The 15052-nt window shown below is 54.7% G+C and overlaps 2 non-coding genes across 2 annotated transcripts; both read right to left on the reverse strand.

Moving 5' to 3' along the window:
* Positions 1-831: 831 nt before the first annotated feature.
* TRNAK-UUU (transfer RNA lysine (anticodon UUU)) lies at positions 832-903 on the reverse strand. The gene has a single exon. It is a non-coding gene; the product is annotated as a tRNA-Lys (tRNA).
* Positions 904-4750: 3847 nt separating this feature from the next.
* On the reverse strand, positions 4751-4834 carry TRNAS-AGA (transfer RNA serine (anticodon AGA)). The gene has a single exon. It is a non-coding gene; the product is annotated as a tRNA-Ser (tRNA).
* Between the last annotated feature and the right edge of the window lie 10218 nt (positions 4835-15052).

Genomic DNA, 15052 nt, shown 5'->3' on the forward strand with positions numbered 1-15052 from the left:
CTCCCAGTTTCCCTTCTAGCTGCAGCAGGATTAGCCTGTGTCAGTGGTTAATGAGGTGGATCTAGTTGTAGATTGTTATTCATTCCCCACCTTGACAATTCACACAGTCCCTTTCCTAATCAAATCCCCAGCACCTCAGTGATCCTGGTAGCAGGGGTTGGGGCCTGAGACTTTGAGGGTCCTTTTTACCCTCCACCTGGAGTGAACTCAGCTTTTCCACCATCCCAGACAATCCATGAAATAACAACAGGGGCATAAAGAAAGAGGGGAGGGAAAATCTCACAGCCAGGGCTGGATGTGTAAAGGGCCCCAACTCATCCATTGTCTCCATGGAATTTGGCCCCCTGCTTTGCACAAGGGACGGAGAAAGATCTTGCTGTTCCTGTGGCTGTGCAAGGAAAATTGTGCTTCTGTAGGAAAGAGAGGATGGAAATGGCCCCATGATGGGACAATATCCTCAGGATTAAGACCTAAGGACTCAGGCTGAGAACTGATTTAACTCCACTCATCTGGGATTTAACAAATTGTCTTCCATGGAGCAGGGCCAGTTCCAGTGTTTTCGCCACCCCAAGCAGAAAAAAAAAATAAAAAAGCTGCAATCAGCAGCAGCTCTACCTCTGCTACTTTTGGCAGTGAGTCTTTCCCTCCAAGAGGGACTGAGAGGACCCAACAGCCACAGAAGCCTCCCCATTCCATGGGCCATCCCGAGTGCCTGGAGCCATCCCTGCCATGGAGACACTGGGAAGATGGGGGAATCAGGAAACAGCCACAGATTTATTTACATTGCAAGGGAAGAATAACTGAAGCTTTTTTTTAAAAATGAAGTAATTTTTTCTTGACTGGGAATTGAACCCAGGCCTTGGCAGTAAAAGTGCCAAATCCTAACCACTAGACCACCAGGGAGCTAATAACAATGTTTTTTTTCTCACTTATGCTACACTTTCTTAGGCTACTTTCTATCCACTTTCTGACACTGCTCCATTGTCCACTCCCTAAGGGGTTAAGAACAGAGAGTACAGGAACCCCTGTACTCAGGGTCACAACATCAGCCCAACACAAGCCACTGAAATAAACTCTAAGGATGCTTCCTCCAGCAGGATCACAGAGCCACGCAAAAAAAACCCAGGAGGAACAATCCTCCTCTGTCTTCATTTACCCCATCGCAACCCTCTCAGCAGCCGACTCTTGCAGGAAGGACACTCAGATGATAGGAGCTCTGGCATAGAGACCAAGGGAGGGGTGTTGCTTCCTCTCACTGTGAGCTGATCGCAGTCTGACTCCGTGCAACAGGGCTCTGAACTTTGCCATCTTGTGTGTTCTGAGAGCAGAGCTCCCTGGACCCTTCTGCTGAGAGCATGGTGATTGCACAACAGCTGCAAGGCCTTTTTCCCTCTCCTTGTCCTCCTTGGCTTCCCCAGACTTTCCTCACAAATGTTTCTATCAGGTGCTGAAGGGATCTAAGGACCTGCAGGTTTCCCTCACCCATCTCTTAAAGCAAACAGTGATTCCCTTCTCTGACACTCCTGGGATTGGGCTTCTTTTGAGTTTTTCCCAAGGGGGGCGCTGATTCCCTGTGAAAATGTGTGTGGCACCAGCTTTTCTGCCCCCTCTCTGGGAACCGAGAATCTTTTTCAGACTCTCCCCCTAGATGAGTCCAACAGCACCTCCCCTTGGTGGGAGAATCCTAAATTCCGACCTCCCGCCCTGGTTGCTCTGACCAGCTGATGGCGGCAGCATGCTAAATCAACCCCAGCTCTCTGGTCTAGAAAGCAGCATCTAACCAGCCTTGTGACAGCTCTGGTTTGCTCGCTGGAGACATAACAAACCAGGAAAGAAGGCAAATGTAAGACAGGGAACCTCAGCTCACAAATAAAAACCTTCAGGGCACCTTCTACACTGCGTCTGGGCAGTTGACTGACTTTAAATCTAGCTAGCTCTGTTGGTAGAGCATGATGCTCTTAATCCCACCATCATAGATCCAAGCCCCATGGTGGGTGGTAGCGACAGCCCTTAGGTGTCACTCTTCTGCTAATAGTCACAGATCAAAATGAAACAAACTCTCTATGCTCTTTGGCAGGTCATGTTTCTTCTTCTCTCTGAGCTTCAGTAAAACATGAAGAGAGAACAAACTGACATTTGCATCCTATGTTAAGAGAGTATTTTCTCCTCTTCCATTGTACCCTAGGCAAGAAGAGAGGATAGTAACCATTTAATGGATGATTGCAGAGGGAAAGGTTTGGTCTTTATAAATAGGACAATGATCAATTGGTCTCCATGTCCACTGATGGTAGGACAAGAAGTAATGGGCTTAATCTGCAGCCAGCAAGATTCACGTTAGATGTTGGGAACAGCTTTCTAACTCTGAGTGTAGTTAAGCTCTGGAATAGGCTCCCAAGGGTGTCTGTGGAGTCACTGTCCTAGGAGGTTTTTACGAACAGGTTGAACAAACCTCTGTCAAGGATACTCTGCATATACTTGGTCCCCTAGACAACCTGCTCTGGCTCTGGTTCCCTCCTTCTGCTCCCTGCCTGGGCTGGCTGCTGTGGGCACTTGATCCCACATGCCCCCAATGCATCGTCTCTGCTTGGCCCTGCCTCAGCAGAGAGGACTGGATTTCATGACCTCTCCAGGGCCCTTGCAGCCATACAGCTCTATAATTCGATGCCATCGCAATACAATATATACAACAACAAAAGTGGAAACATCACAATCTAACATCTAACAATTCAGCGTGAGCTGACATTCCACAGCACAAAGTGACAACACGTAGGAGTGCAAAGCCCGACAATTCAGCACCATGCAAATGAACGCCCCATGGGGCAAAATGACGCACTGCAAAAGAGTTCAGCTCAAACCAGTGCAACACAAGCCAGTGCAAAAACCATACAACACGAAACAATGCATCAGAGTGCAAAGTGACATTGTGCAAAACAGCTCAGTGTGGGACAACACAGCACAAACCCACACAACAGAATCATATAGAAAGGTAGGGCAGGGAGGGACCATGAGAGTCAGGACCAAGTATCCCTAGGCCACCCCAACAGGTGTTTGAAAAACAGGGAAACAAAGGGCACCATGAACATATGTTTTTTGGATGAGTCAAGAAAAGGGAGTAGCATTGTCCCCCTCAGGTAGCCCCTGTTTAATTCCAGATCAGAAAGCAAAACTCTTTTGCAAGAATATCCAAAAAATGTTGTGTTTCACTTCACTTCATAAGTACAGTTGAGTGGCAATTAAATGATGAGCCTAATGTTTCATAAAAGTGTGGGAAATATGGATGTATTTGAGAAAATGGCTTGGAATGAAGGAAGACAAAAAATTGATCAGTCGAGAGAACAGGCACTGTTTCCCCCTGGTTTGGAGCTTCTCTCACAGCTACTGGAATAGAAAAGCTAAGCAAATGGTGTTCTATTGTTCCAAAGGAGATTGAAGTGAGGCCATTTTCTCCAGATAGAATTAAATTGTAATGTCAGGAGTGGGATGTGAAACCACGTCTCCATGCAGAGACCAGAACACCCAAGGGACTGGAAGAAAAAGAGTCTTATAACTAGCACTTTAGACCAGTCCACCATCCTGATACTACAAAGAATATGACTTATCAATCCTAGTTTTCATTAATAGTTGATGAACTCTTTAGGGAGGTCGAGATGGCACATCTCTTTCAACTCCTAGAGACCTTCTACAGCACAGCTGATTTTTAGACACACTCACCTGGACCTAAAGTTACATGTTTCCTGGAGAGCCATGAGTTCTGAGGTGTTGGAATCTCCCTGCTCACATTTTAAGTGAACAAAAGATGGGTTCTGGCATTCTGAGAGAGTAATGGTGAACCTCAAAATCCTGCCCTGGGGGCCAGAGAGTTAAGCAACCAGCCTCTACCAGGATAGCATCCTATCTGGAAACAAGTCACTGGTCAATAGGTGGGGTGTGAAATTCTCATTTCTTTGTTGTTCTGTCACTGTAGTCCCCACTTTGCTATTGCTTGTCTGTATAATCTCTGTCTGGTGCTGTGATTGTTTCTGTCTGCTGTATAATTAATTTGTTGGGTGTAAACCAATTAAGGCAGTGGGGTATAATTGGTTAGATAAACATGTTACAATATGTTAGGATTGGTTAGTTACATTTCAGTAAAATGATTGGTTAAGGCACAGCTAAGCAGAACTCAAGTTTTACTATATAGTCTGCAGTCAATCAGGATGTAAGGGAGGGAATGCGAATGGGAATGGGGGTAGGGGAATTGGAATTATGTTTTGCCAACAGGGGGAATAGCAACAGGGAAGGGGAACAGGGACACAGGCAAGCCTCTGTGGTGTCAGAGCTGGGAAGCGGGATCCTGAGGAAGGAAACTGGAATCATTGCTTGCTGGAAGTTTACCCCAATAAACATTGAATTGTTTGCACCTTTGAGCTTCGTGCATTGCTGCTCTCTGGTCACGTGAGAAGGACCAGGGAATGGGAGGTTGATGGGATAAACCCTCTAACAAGTACGTCTTTCAGGGTGTGAAAAACCCTAGGACCAGTATAATTAAGCTGACCTAAGCCATGGTTAGATAGTGCTAAATGAAAGGAAAGATTGTTCTGTCAATGCAGCTACTACAGGGATGGAAAACCCCTCTCCTCACTGTAGCAACTGTCTACTCCACAGGGCTACAGCAGTATTTTAAGTGTAGACAACCTCAGAGTGAGACCAAATTTGGCTCCATGGATGCTCAGGCACTAAGACGACAACAACAACAACACACTAATGCTTCTGTAGTTGACAGGATTTGAACCTGCACGGGGAAACCCCCCTATGGATTTCTAGTCCATCACCTTAATCACTCAGCCACAACTACTTGATGTGCAGCTGCTTCACTACACAATATTTCTGTTCTCACAGAATTGTCACTTCAAATTGCTCAGACCAGCTCCCCCAGCACGCTCATGGCTGTGCATTAGTGTGTGTCCATGGTGACAGGGAGCGGGGGGGCTGGACGGGTCAGAGGTGGGGGGGGCAGCGGTTGGATAGTCATGTGAGTCCCAGGGGTTTGTCAGGGGACAGGTAGGGGGTGGGGTCCTGGGGGGAAGTTGATGGGGTCTCAGGAGGGGGCTGTTGGGGACAAGGAGAAGGGAGGCTTAGAAAGGGGGTGGGGTTCCCAGGGGCAGTTAGGGGCAGGGGTCCCGGGAGGGGGTGATCAGGGGAAAAGGACCAGTGGCGCTTAGAAAGGGGGTGGGGTTCCCAGGGGCAGTTAGGGGCAGGGGTCCCGGGAGGGGGCAATCAGGGGACAAGGACCAGTGGTGCTTAGATAGGGGGTGGGGTCCTGGGGGGCAGTTAGGGGCAGGGTCCCAGGAGGGGGTGATCAGGGGACAGGGAGCAGGGGGATTGGATGGGTTGGACTTTCTGTAAGGGGCAGTCGGAGGGAGTGGATGGGGGCAGGGTGGGGCTTCCCTCCCCCTGGAGTGTCCTGTTTTTTGAATGTTAAAATATGGTCTTCCTGCCATGCACAGTGCAACTCTCCACTCACAGCACGCTGCCGCATGAGGCCCCCCTCCTTCCTTTCCAGTTGGTAGTGGCCAAGGGAATGCTGGGAAATGTAGTTCTTTCCCTGCTCCAGGGCTGGCTCTATAGGCAGGGAACGAACGAAGAAACTACAGCTCCCAGAGCCCCCTAGTGGCTCTCAGCTCCCATGTTGCCCTTGCAAATGGGCTGCCCCAAGCAGGTGCTTTGCTGGTGCCTAGAGCCGCCCTAGGGGGGTGACGCTCCGGCTCCCCAGCGGCAGGGCAGCCTGAACTGCAGTCCAGCCTGTGCACCTCAGGCTGCCGTGAGCGCCATCCTGCTACTGAAGCCAGAATTGCAGGGTCAGTCCCAGCTCAGCCTGAAAGCCTCAGCTGACAGGGAACATCTTGGTTCAGGGCTGGCTCCTGGCTTTTTGTGCGCCCCCCCTCCAAAAAAAGGGGGGGCAGGGGCTGGAGTGCCACCGCCAAGCACATGCTTGGAGCACTGGTGCCTGATCTCAGCACTGGAAATGGAACCCAGGAGTCCTGGCTCCCCTAACCACTAGACCCCACTCCCCGCCCCCTTTTTCTGGGTTCTAGCCCCATCTCTGGGAGCAGAGTGGGGTCTAGTGGTTAGAGCAGGAGGAGCCAAGACTCCTGGGTTCTACTCTCAGTGCTGCTGTGTGATCCTGGACGTCTGTTTCTCCTCCCACTTTTTGGATATGGAGCCTGTAAACTCTCTGGGGCATGGCCTATCTCTCACTGTGTCTGGGCAGCGCCCGGCCCAACGGGGCCCTGATATCAGCTGGGGCAGGGACTGTCTCTTTGTCTGTGCAGCCCCTGGCACAACAGGGGTTTGAGTCTGCCCTGCTCTCTGTAGGTGCTGCTATTGTACGGATAAATAGTCATGATACTAAAAGGCGTGGCAGTGCGTGAGTGCACCACCATTGCCATGGAAGGGGAAAGCCAGTACAGATTACTGGGGCCCGGTGGCCCAGAAAAGGGACCAGGGCCTGGCTTCATTGCCCCATTTAGCTGGTCCACTCTTGCTGAGGAGCCTGAAAATTTTTTTCATTGGGGCCTGAACCCGCTTTCAGCGGCCCTGAGGGTATGGGGGGCCTTGCCCCCCTCCACAGAGCATGGGGGTGCCAATAGGCACCTATGCATGGTCCCCCCAAGCAGGGCCAGGATGGAAATAGGGGGCCTGTGCCCCCAACATGGAGAATCTGGGGTGCAACCTTGCTTAACGGGTCAGTCTGTCCTTTCTCTGACTCTCCCATTCCAGCTTCAACTAGCGCTTGTGTTTCATTCGTTCTTTTTCATTCCTTTCCTTCTCTAGCTTGTATGTTCTTGCTTTCTTTTTCCCCCTCTACCTTTCATGCTCTTCCTTTCTTTCCTTCTTTTTCTATTTTTTTCTCTCCCTTTATTTCTTTCTCTGCCTTCCATGTTCTTTTCACTCTCGCTCTCTCCCTGGTTATTTTTTTCACTCGCTCTTTTTCCTCGCTCCCTTCCAGGCCAAGCAGGTTCTCCTCGCACACACATTTTGACAGGTTTTCCTCCTGATCACTGAGTGTATTAAGCACATTTCAGGGGGGTTGGCATGCCAGGCAGCAGGCTGACCGGGTGTCTTTGTGGCTGGCTGTTGGCCACGCATAAGCATGGTCCTTCCCAGGGCCGGCTTTAGGCCGATTCGACTCATTCCAGGGAATCGGGCCCCGCACCTTAGGCACTTTTTAAATTTTTTTTTTAACTTACCCCGGTCCCCGGCTGCGGTCTGCTCCGGGGTCTTCCATGGTCCCGCTCCTTTGAGCGAAGTGCCGGCGGGAGCGCGGTGCGGCCCCGCTCTCCCAGCTAGAGCTCCAGCCAGGGCGGCGGGGCTTGCCGCGCTCCAGCCGGGGCTCCAGCTGGGAGAGCAGGGCGGCGGGGCTTTGCCGCGCTCCGGCCGGGGCTCCAGCCTGGAGAGCGGGGCGGCGGGGCTTTTCCGCGCTCCGGCCGGGGCTCCAGCCAGGAGAGCGGGGCGGCGGGGCTTTGCCGCACTCCGGTCGGGGCTCCAGCCTGGAGAGCGGGGCGGTGGGGCTTTGCCGCGCTCCGGCCGGGGCTCCAGCCGGGAGAGCGGGGCGGCGGGGCTTTGCCGCACTCCGGTCGGGGCTCCAGCCTGGAGATCGGGGCGGCGGGGCTTTGCCGCGCTCCGGCCGGGGCTCCAGCCTGGAGAGCGGGGCGGCGGGGCTTTGCTGTGCTCCGGCCGGGGCTCCAGCCGGGAGAGCAGGGCGGCGGGGCTTTGCCGCGCTCCGGCCGGGGCTCCAGCCAGGAGAGCGGGGCGGCGGGGCTTTGCCGCACTCCGGTCGGGGCTCCAGCCTGGAGAGCGGGGCGGTGGGGCTTTGCCGCGCTCCGGCCGGGGCTCCAGCCGGGAGAGCGGGGCGGCGGGGCTTTGCCGCACTCCGGTCGGGGCTCCAGCCTGGAGATCGGGGCGGCGGGGCTTTGCCGCGCTCCGGCCGGGGCTCCAGCCTGGAGAGCGGGGCGGCGGGGCTTTGCTGTGCTCCGGCCGGGGCTCCAGCCGGGAGAGCAGGGCGGCGGGGCTTTGCCGCGCTCCGGCCGGGGCTCCAGCCGGGAGAGCAGGGCGGCGGGGCTTTGCCGTGCTCCGGCCGGAGTGCGGCAAGCCTGGTGGCTCTGGCTGGAGCGCAGCAAGCCCCGCGACTCCGGCTGGAGCTCTTGGCCCTTTAAATAGCCCCCAGAGCCTGAGGCAGTGAGGGGCTCCGGGGGCTTTTTAAAGGACCCAGGGCTCCAGCTGTCTTTGCCACCACGGTCCTTTAAATAGCTGCCGGAGCCCCACCTCCCCCATGCATTCCCCAGCGCTCCCGTGGCTATTTAAAAGGTCTGGGGTGGGATAGAAGGGGGTTTGGGGGCTACTTAAAGGACTGGGGTTCCAGCTGCCTCTGCTGCACCCCCTGACCTGCCCACAGCAGTCTGGCCCACCCCCCGCCTGCAGCCAGCTCTGCACCCCGTGCCCACAGCCAGCCCCTGCCCCACACCCTGCAGCCCTGCCCAAAGCCAGCCGGCCTACCACACACTGCTGTCCGCACCAGCCCTGCACATCCTGCCCAGCCCGCACCCTCTGCCCTGTCTCCAGTCAACCCCTGCTGCACCCCACTGCCTGAAGCCACCCAGTTCCACACTCCGCTGTCTCAAGACCTGCAAACCCCTGCTGCACCCCCCTGCGACCCTGCCTGAAGCCAGCCCGCCCCACACCCCCTGTCTCCAACCAGCCCCACACCCCTTGCCCTGCCTGCAGCCTGACCCTACCTCCAGTCAGCCCCTGCCCTGCCTCCAGCCAGCCCCATGTCCACTGCTGCCCTGCAGTTTCCAGGGCAGTAACCCTGCACACCTGCTTCAATGAGGGGGGCAGGGAGCAGCTGGGACCAACACATGTGCACACCCCCAGGGAGTGGCGGGGACCCACACATGTGAAATGGCAGTCATTAATAGCCAAACAACAGCATATATGATGCAATGTCTATAATATATAATTTTATTATTCATATAGTTATGGACAGTAAATAATACATGAAAGAAATGAAAGGCTTTTTTTTCTACTTTTTTTTAAGTCATCCCTGACAGGGCCCCTCCGAAAATGTTCGAATTGGGCCCCACACTTCCTAAAGCCGGCCCTGGTCCTTCCCTCCTCTTGCCCCTCCCACAGTTGCTCTGCAGCTTTTAAGCCTTCCCTTGGAGCTGTCAGCACCAGCCGCCTCTGCTCCAGGTGCCCAGAGCAGAAAAGGTGTGTTGGGCTCCAGCCTGGGACTCTTCCTCCCTCCTGCCTAGCCCTGACTATCAAGCCTGGCTCTGGCACTCCTTCCTTCAAGTGCCATGTGGACAAGAGGCAACATGTGGCTGCAAGCAAAATGGCCAAACTTGTGGGCATCAGGCAAAGCTGCGACAAACCCAAGCATCTGCTCAAACCACAGGATTGCAGGTATCAGCAACCAGAGTAGCAAGTTTTAGAGCCTCAACCCATTGTGGCCCTCACAACCAGGCTCTAGAGGGCAAGTTACCCAGCAAGAGGAGAACGATTTGCTCTTGCGCAGCTAGAGACAGGGAAGATAAGCACTGTGAGCTCTAGGGGTTTGTCATAACGTTCCACTGAGATTTGAACTCAGGATGCAGGATTCAGAGTCTTGAGTGCTGCCCATTACACCACGGTACCAGCTTGTGCTGCTGTCTCTGCACATTGGTGACCCTCGTGGGGCCGGATCGTGTAAGGGACTGTTGGCCCCTTACTAAAGCTCAGTGGATTTTTGGTTGGCTAGTTCCCAGTACCAACAGAAGGGGGAAGGATCAATAGGAAATCAGGACCCTAAGACTGACAGTCCCCAGGGGCAATGGGGAGAGGCCAAAGCTCCAAAGTTAGCCCGACTGACAGGCCAAGCAGTGTAATGAGGGAGTCACCAGGGCAGGGGATCCCATCATCTGTGTGAGCTGGAACTGCCTGGGCCAGAGTGGGACCCAGCTAAGGAGAAAGCAGGAGCCCGAGAAGAGGCGGGGAGAAAAGCTGCGCCAGCCAGGGAGAACCAGAGCAGATCCATGCTAGGAACTGAGCCGGAGCAGCATGAGCCACAGAAGCTGCCCAGGGAGCAGATCTGTGCTGGGAGAAGAGCTGCAGCAAGCAGAGCCAGAGAGGCCAGAGGAGCAGACCAGGGAGATGGAGGCAGAGCCGCAGCAGCACTGGGGCTGGAGGTGGGTGCAGTGAGCAGCTTGGGAGAGTGAGAGGGACCTTGGGCAGAAGGCCCAGCACAAGGAGATGCCACCAATCCAGAGGCCTTGCAGGCCAGACCTTCGGGGGTGGGGGAATCATATCCCCTACATGGGGGCTGACACTGGGAACAAGGGTCCTGTCACCTAGAGCATGTGGCCACTGCCAGAGCAAGTGTCCGGCCCATGGTGTCCCTGCAGCACAGCCAGGGCCTGGGAAGGAGGCCTGGGACATGTGAAGGAGAGACTGTGACCTGCCCTGACACTCCAGAGACGCTGGTTGTGATCTCCCTGTAGCCCTTTTCAAGTGAGCACGACAAGATTCCTGGGCCCAGCCTTGTTGGGGTTACGAGGACTCTGCCACACACGAGAGTAGAAAGAGCATCCTTGGGGTCAGGCAGGCCTCTGGTAAGTGGGTGGGGACTCAGATCCTCTCTCTGGCCAATTGCACCAGGGTCATGTATAAACCAGGGAAGTTCCCCACAATAGCCGGACCTGAACCCTCTGTACTCTTTGCTTCTCTGTCTCCCCTTCATCTCTGCTGGTCTCCCTCTGAGCTTTCTCAACACCTGGCCCCACAGCACTTCCTGCCAGCCAGAGACTGCATGTTCCAGGCCTGTTCCTGTTGATGTGGCCTCTCTCCTGATTCCTGAGGAAAGGAACCTTTCCAGGAAATGGCCATGGATTCTGGGAAACCGCATGTGGCTGGTGGACAGCACCAGGAATCATTTGGCTCCTGGCACACAAGGCCACTTAAAAGCTGAGTTTTTAGACAGGGGCTTGAACCCTGGATCTTAAGATTAAAAGCCTGATGTTTTACCAACTGAATTAGTTGAGACCATTTTCCCCATTCACCACAAGAGCAAGCAGGTAGGCAAAAGAGAGGCAAAAAAAGTCCCAGGAACCCCTCCTCTTTTTCTGCACATCTGCTGCCTGTCAGCAGGATTCCTCCTCCTCCTTCCTTCTGTGCCTCAGTGTGACTAAATCTCCACACGTAGACAGCTGGTCCATCCGCTGCACCCCAATCCCCCCATGCCTGAGCCTCCCTGCCAAAGCCCTGCACCTGGCTCCATAGAATTAAGTCTCATGTGTTGCTGGGAACTCGACTTCTTGTGCCCACAGAGTCTCGGACCCCCTCAGTAGATGACCCGAGAAACACAATGTCCGACTTTTCCAAAGAAGTGCTTGGAGGGGTTTCTTTGTGTGTTACCATGTGGCCTAATGGCTAAGGTGTCTGAGTGTGGATTAGAAGATTGAGAGTTTGAGTCCCTTGGTGGTTGTGTTTCTGCAGTTTTACCATTATGCTGAAAGTTCTGCTCCCTTTAGGGCTGGAACCTCTTCTTGGCCGCTCAGGCCAATGCTCTGGCTTCAGCTAGAGCCCCAGAAAGGAGTTAGGGGGTGGGCATCACAAAGGCTGGGACATGAGACCCAGGTGCTTCCAGTCTAGCCTTTGCCCTTCCTGATTTGCCAGAGAAAATGGGCGGCTGCCCAGGCTAGTGTGTGCGCCTGTCCCTGTGCTGGAGGGTACTTGCTACATAGCGTCTTCGGAGCCTGGGTGTTTCTCTGCTTCTCGCCAGCTGGGGAAAAGCCTCTTGGTGTAAAATATCCTGCCCCACTGCAAAAGTGAGCACCTTGAGTGGGACCAGTCAGAGGCCCCACCATGGGGGCTGGCCCTGCTTTCCTACCAACTTGTGATGTTATCCACAGAGCATCAGCAGCTGCCCTGCGTGCTGGTGACCTTCAGTGGGTGTTTGGCATGGCAGGGAGCAGGCTGGCTGGGTGTTTTTGTGCCTGTCTGAAGGCCACACCTAGGCATGGTCCTGCCCTCCTCTAGCCCTGACCTCAGTTGCTCTGTGGCTTTTAAGCCTTCCCTTGGAGCCGTCAGCACCAGCTGCCTCTTCTCTAGGTGCCCAGAGGAGGAGAGGTGTGTGGGGTCACTTTTACAGATGCCCCTTCCCTGGAACTGCCCTTGCTGAGCTGCACAGAGGAGCTTCCATCCCCAATCCCTGCCTGTCACTGCCCAGCAGCCCTCTGGCACCATTCCTGAGGGCTGCCCTGCCTCACTTTCTTCCTGCCGTGTTGGGAAAGACAGTTCTCATTATTAAAGGTCAGGTGGGCCAACTAGGGGCAGAAGCCTGTTCTATGTTTTCCTACTGCAGAGCCCAAGCTCAGGAACTCACCTTGGGTCCAGGCTCTGCTGTGCTCCCAGAAAACAAGCCACCCCTGCACAAAGAGGGAGGACAGGACCTGCCAAAGCCCAGGAACCAGGGACCTGTAGATCTTCAGTCTAACACTCTGTAATAGTCAGTGCTTCCCTTCAGGGCTGGCCCTAGAGGGGATTGGGACAAATCTCCCCCTTTCCTCCTCAGGTTCTGTCCCCACCCCGTCCCATCTCATCCCTTCCTGCACCTTCCTGCCCCATTCCTCTCCCACCCCACCTCTTTTCTTCCCTTCCCCACCCAGCGCCTCCTGCACCCCACTGAACAGCTGATCACTGGCAAGTGGGAGGCACTGAAAGGGAAGAGGAGGAGCTTGTCAACAAGGCCTGTAGTGTGTGTGTGGGTGGGGGGAGATGGCTGTCAATGGGCGCTGAGCACCTATTTTTTCTCTGTTGGTGCTGCAGCCCCATAGCTCCCATGGAGTCGCTGACTTGGCTTCTTTCGCACTCTAGAGAGAGGAGCAGAACCAGGGCTATGGCTGATCTATGGGGCACCAGGTGAGTGGCAGAGGCATCAGGTGCTGAGAGTTTGCCTGACCCCTCAGGGACACAGTGTGAGGTGGTTTCCCAGGGATCTCTATGAAAGGAGCAGAACAGGATTTACTTGGGGTGGGGAGAGAATTGAGAGTGTCTCAGGGGGTTGTACAGAGGTGTTGCCCGGGTGAGAGACTGGCTAAAACACAGGCCATGCTGTGAGCAGGATTCACACCTGCACAGGAGAACCCTATTAGATTTCAACTCCCACATCTTAACCACTCGGCCATCAGAGCTGGGAGTGAAAAAAATATGCCCCAATGCCAGAGAAACTGGTAAAGAATCACAATGGCCATGTGTGAAGTCATCTGAACTACAGAATTCCCACCGCAAACCTGGCTCCCAAAGCACGGGGGGGATTTGGGGTTTGTTCTCTTTGCTTAGACATGTGCAGTCGCACAGAGAGCGCGTTTAAAAGTCTCCCCTCCCACAGAGTGGGAATAGGAAATGATTCTCAACTTGAAGCCTGATGTAGGGTGACCAGACGTCCCGATTTTATCGGGACTGTCCTGATATTTGCTTGTTTGTCCCACGTCCCGACCGATCGGGACCCTGGACAAACAAATAACTTTGTCCTCTTCTCCGGCACACAGGCATAGTCTGGAGGGATACTTGCCCCCCACAACTCCGCCCCCTCATTCCCCCATTAGATCCCTCCCCAAATCCCGGCCCTGGCCCTGCCCCCAGCCCCATCCCCTCACTGCCCCATTGGATCCCTCCCCAAATCCTCGCCCTGGCCCTGCCTCTTCCCCAAGCACACGGCATTCTTCCTCCCTCCCAGGTTTGCACACAGGCCATGCCCATGGCCAGGAGCGCAGGGTGGAAGCTTCTCTAGCCCTGCAGCCTGCGGGGCAGCGCAGTGGGGCTAGGGGCAGCACGGAGCAGGCAGGACCCAGGTGGGCGGGGGGCAGAGACACAAGTGGCGTGGACACGCTCCTGCCAGGAGCTGCCTGGTTCACTCCTTGCCCGGGAGCTGCAGGAGGAGCCCGGATCATGGCTCGGCTGCAGAGCTCGGAGCCCAGGTTGGGCCCAGGAGTGAGGGGATGGGGAAGCTGGGGATGTAGTGGGTGTTGGAGCCGAGAGTTGGTTGGAGATGGGGCTGTGCCACTGCCGCTTGGCGGCGGGGGGGCTCTCCAGCTTTTATTTTTGCTCCACCCTCCGTGTCTTGATATTTAATCTTTGACATCTGGTCACCCTAGCCTGATATGAAGGAGGATGTCTGGACCAAGGGGCCAGGAACTGGCCTTTGCTAGAGAAACCACTGTCAAGTTTAAGCCATTTAGGGCAAGTCAGCAAATAAGAACAACCTCAGGTATCAGTAACTGCTACAGGTTGCAAATTCCTACATGCAGCAGTTTCTGGCACTACACCTGCACAGCTCTGCTCCCCGGCTCTTCTCGGCCTCCTGCTCTCTCCTTAGCTCTGCCCCACTCTCGCCCAGGCAGTTCCAGCTCACATGGAGGATGGGACCCCCTGGCCTGGTGACTCTCTCATTACACTGCCTGGCCTGTCAGTGCAGCTAACTTGTAGCTTTGGCCTCTCCCCATTGTCCCTGGGGACTGTCAGTCTCAGGGTCCTGATTTCCCATTGATCCTTCCCCCTTCTATTGGTGCTGAGAACAAGCCAACCAACCCCACCCACACACACACTAAGTTTTAGTAAAGGGCCAAGAGCCCCCTTACACAAGCCAGGCCCATGAGGGTCACCGATGTGCAGAGAAGGCAGCACAAGCTGGTCCCATGGTGTAATGGGCAGCAGTCAGGACTCTGAATCCTGTAATTTGAGTTCAAATCTCAGTGGGATATTGTGTTGGCTTGTGGTCATAGGCAGCAGGTTATATACATTTGCGGTGCTCGGGCTCCAGGAATATTCAGGGCTGGGGGCCCTGCTCCAACAATATTTGGAAATGAGTCTTTTCCCCTAGCCCTGCCTGGATTGGGCCCTGGCCCCTCCGTGCCACCCCTCCCCCTGCACGTTGCCCCCTGCCATGCTGTGTCCCTGCCTGACAAAAAGCAGCGTGCGCCTGTCCCCTGCCTACTCCTGCTGCTGGAATAGAGGGATATTGGGCAGAAATGATGTT

Source organism: Gopherus flavomarginatus (genome assembly GCF_025201925.1).
Source record: "Gopherus flavomarginatus isolate rGopFla2 chromosome 13 unlocalized genomic scaffold, rGopFla2.mat.asm SUPER_13_unloc_1, whole genome shotgun sequence".
NCBI classification, from domain to species: domain Eukaryota; kingdom Metazoa; phylum Chordata; order Testudines; family Testudinidae; genus Gopherus; species Gopherus flavomarginatus.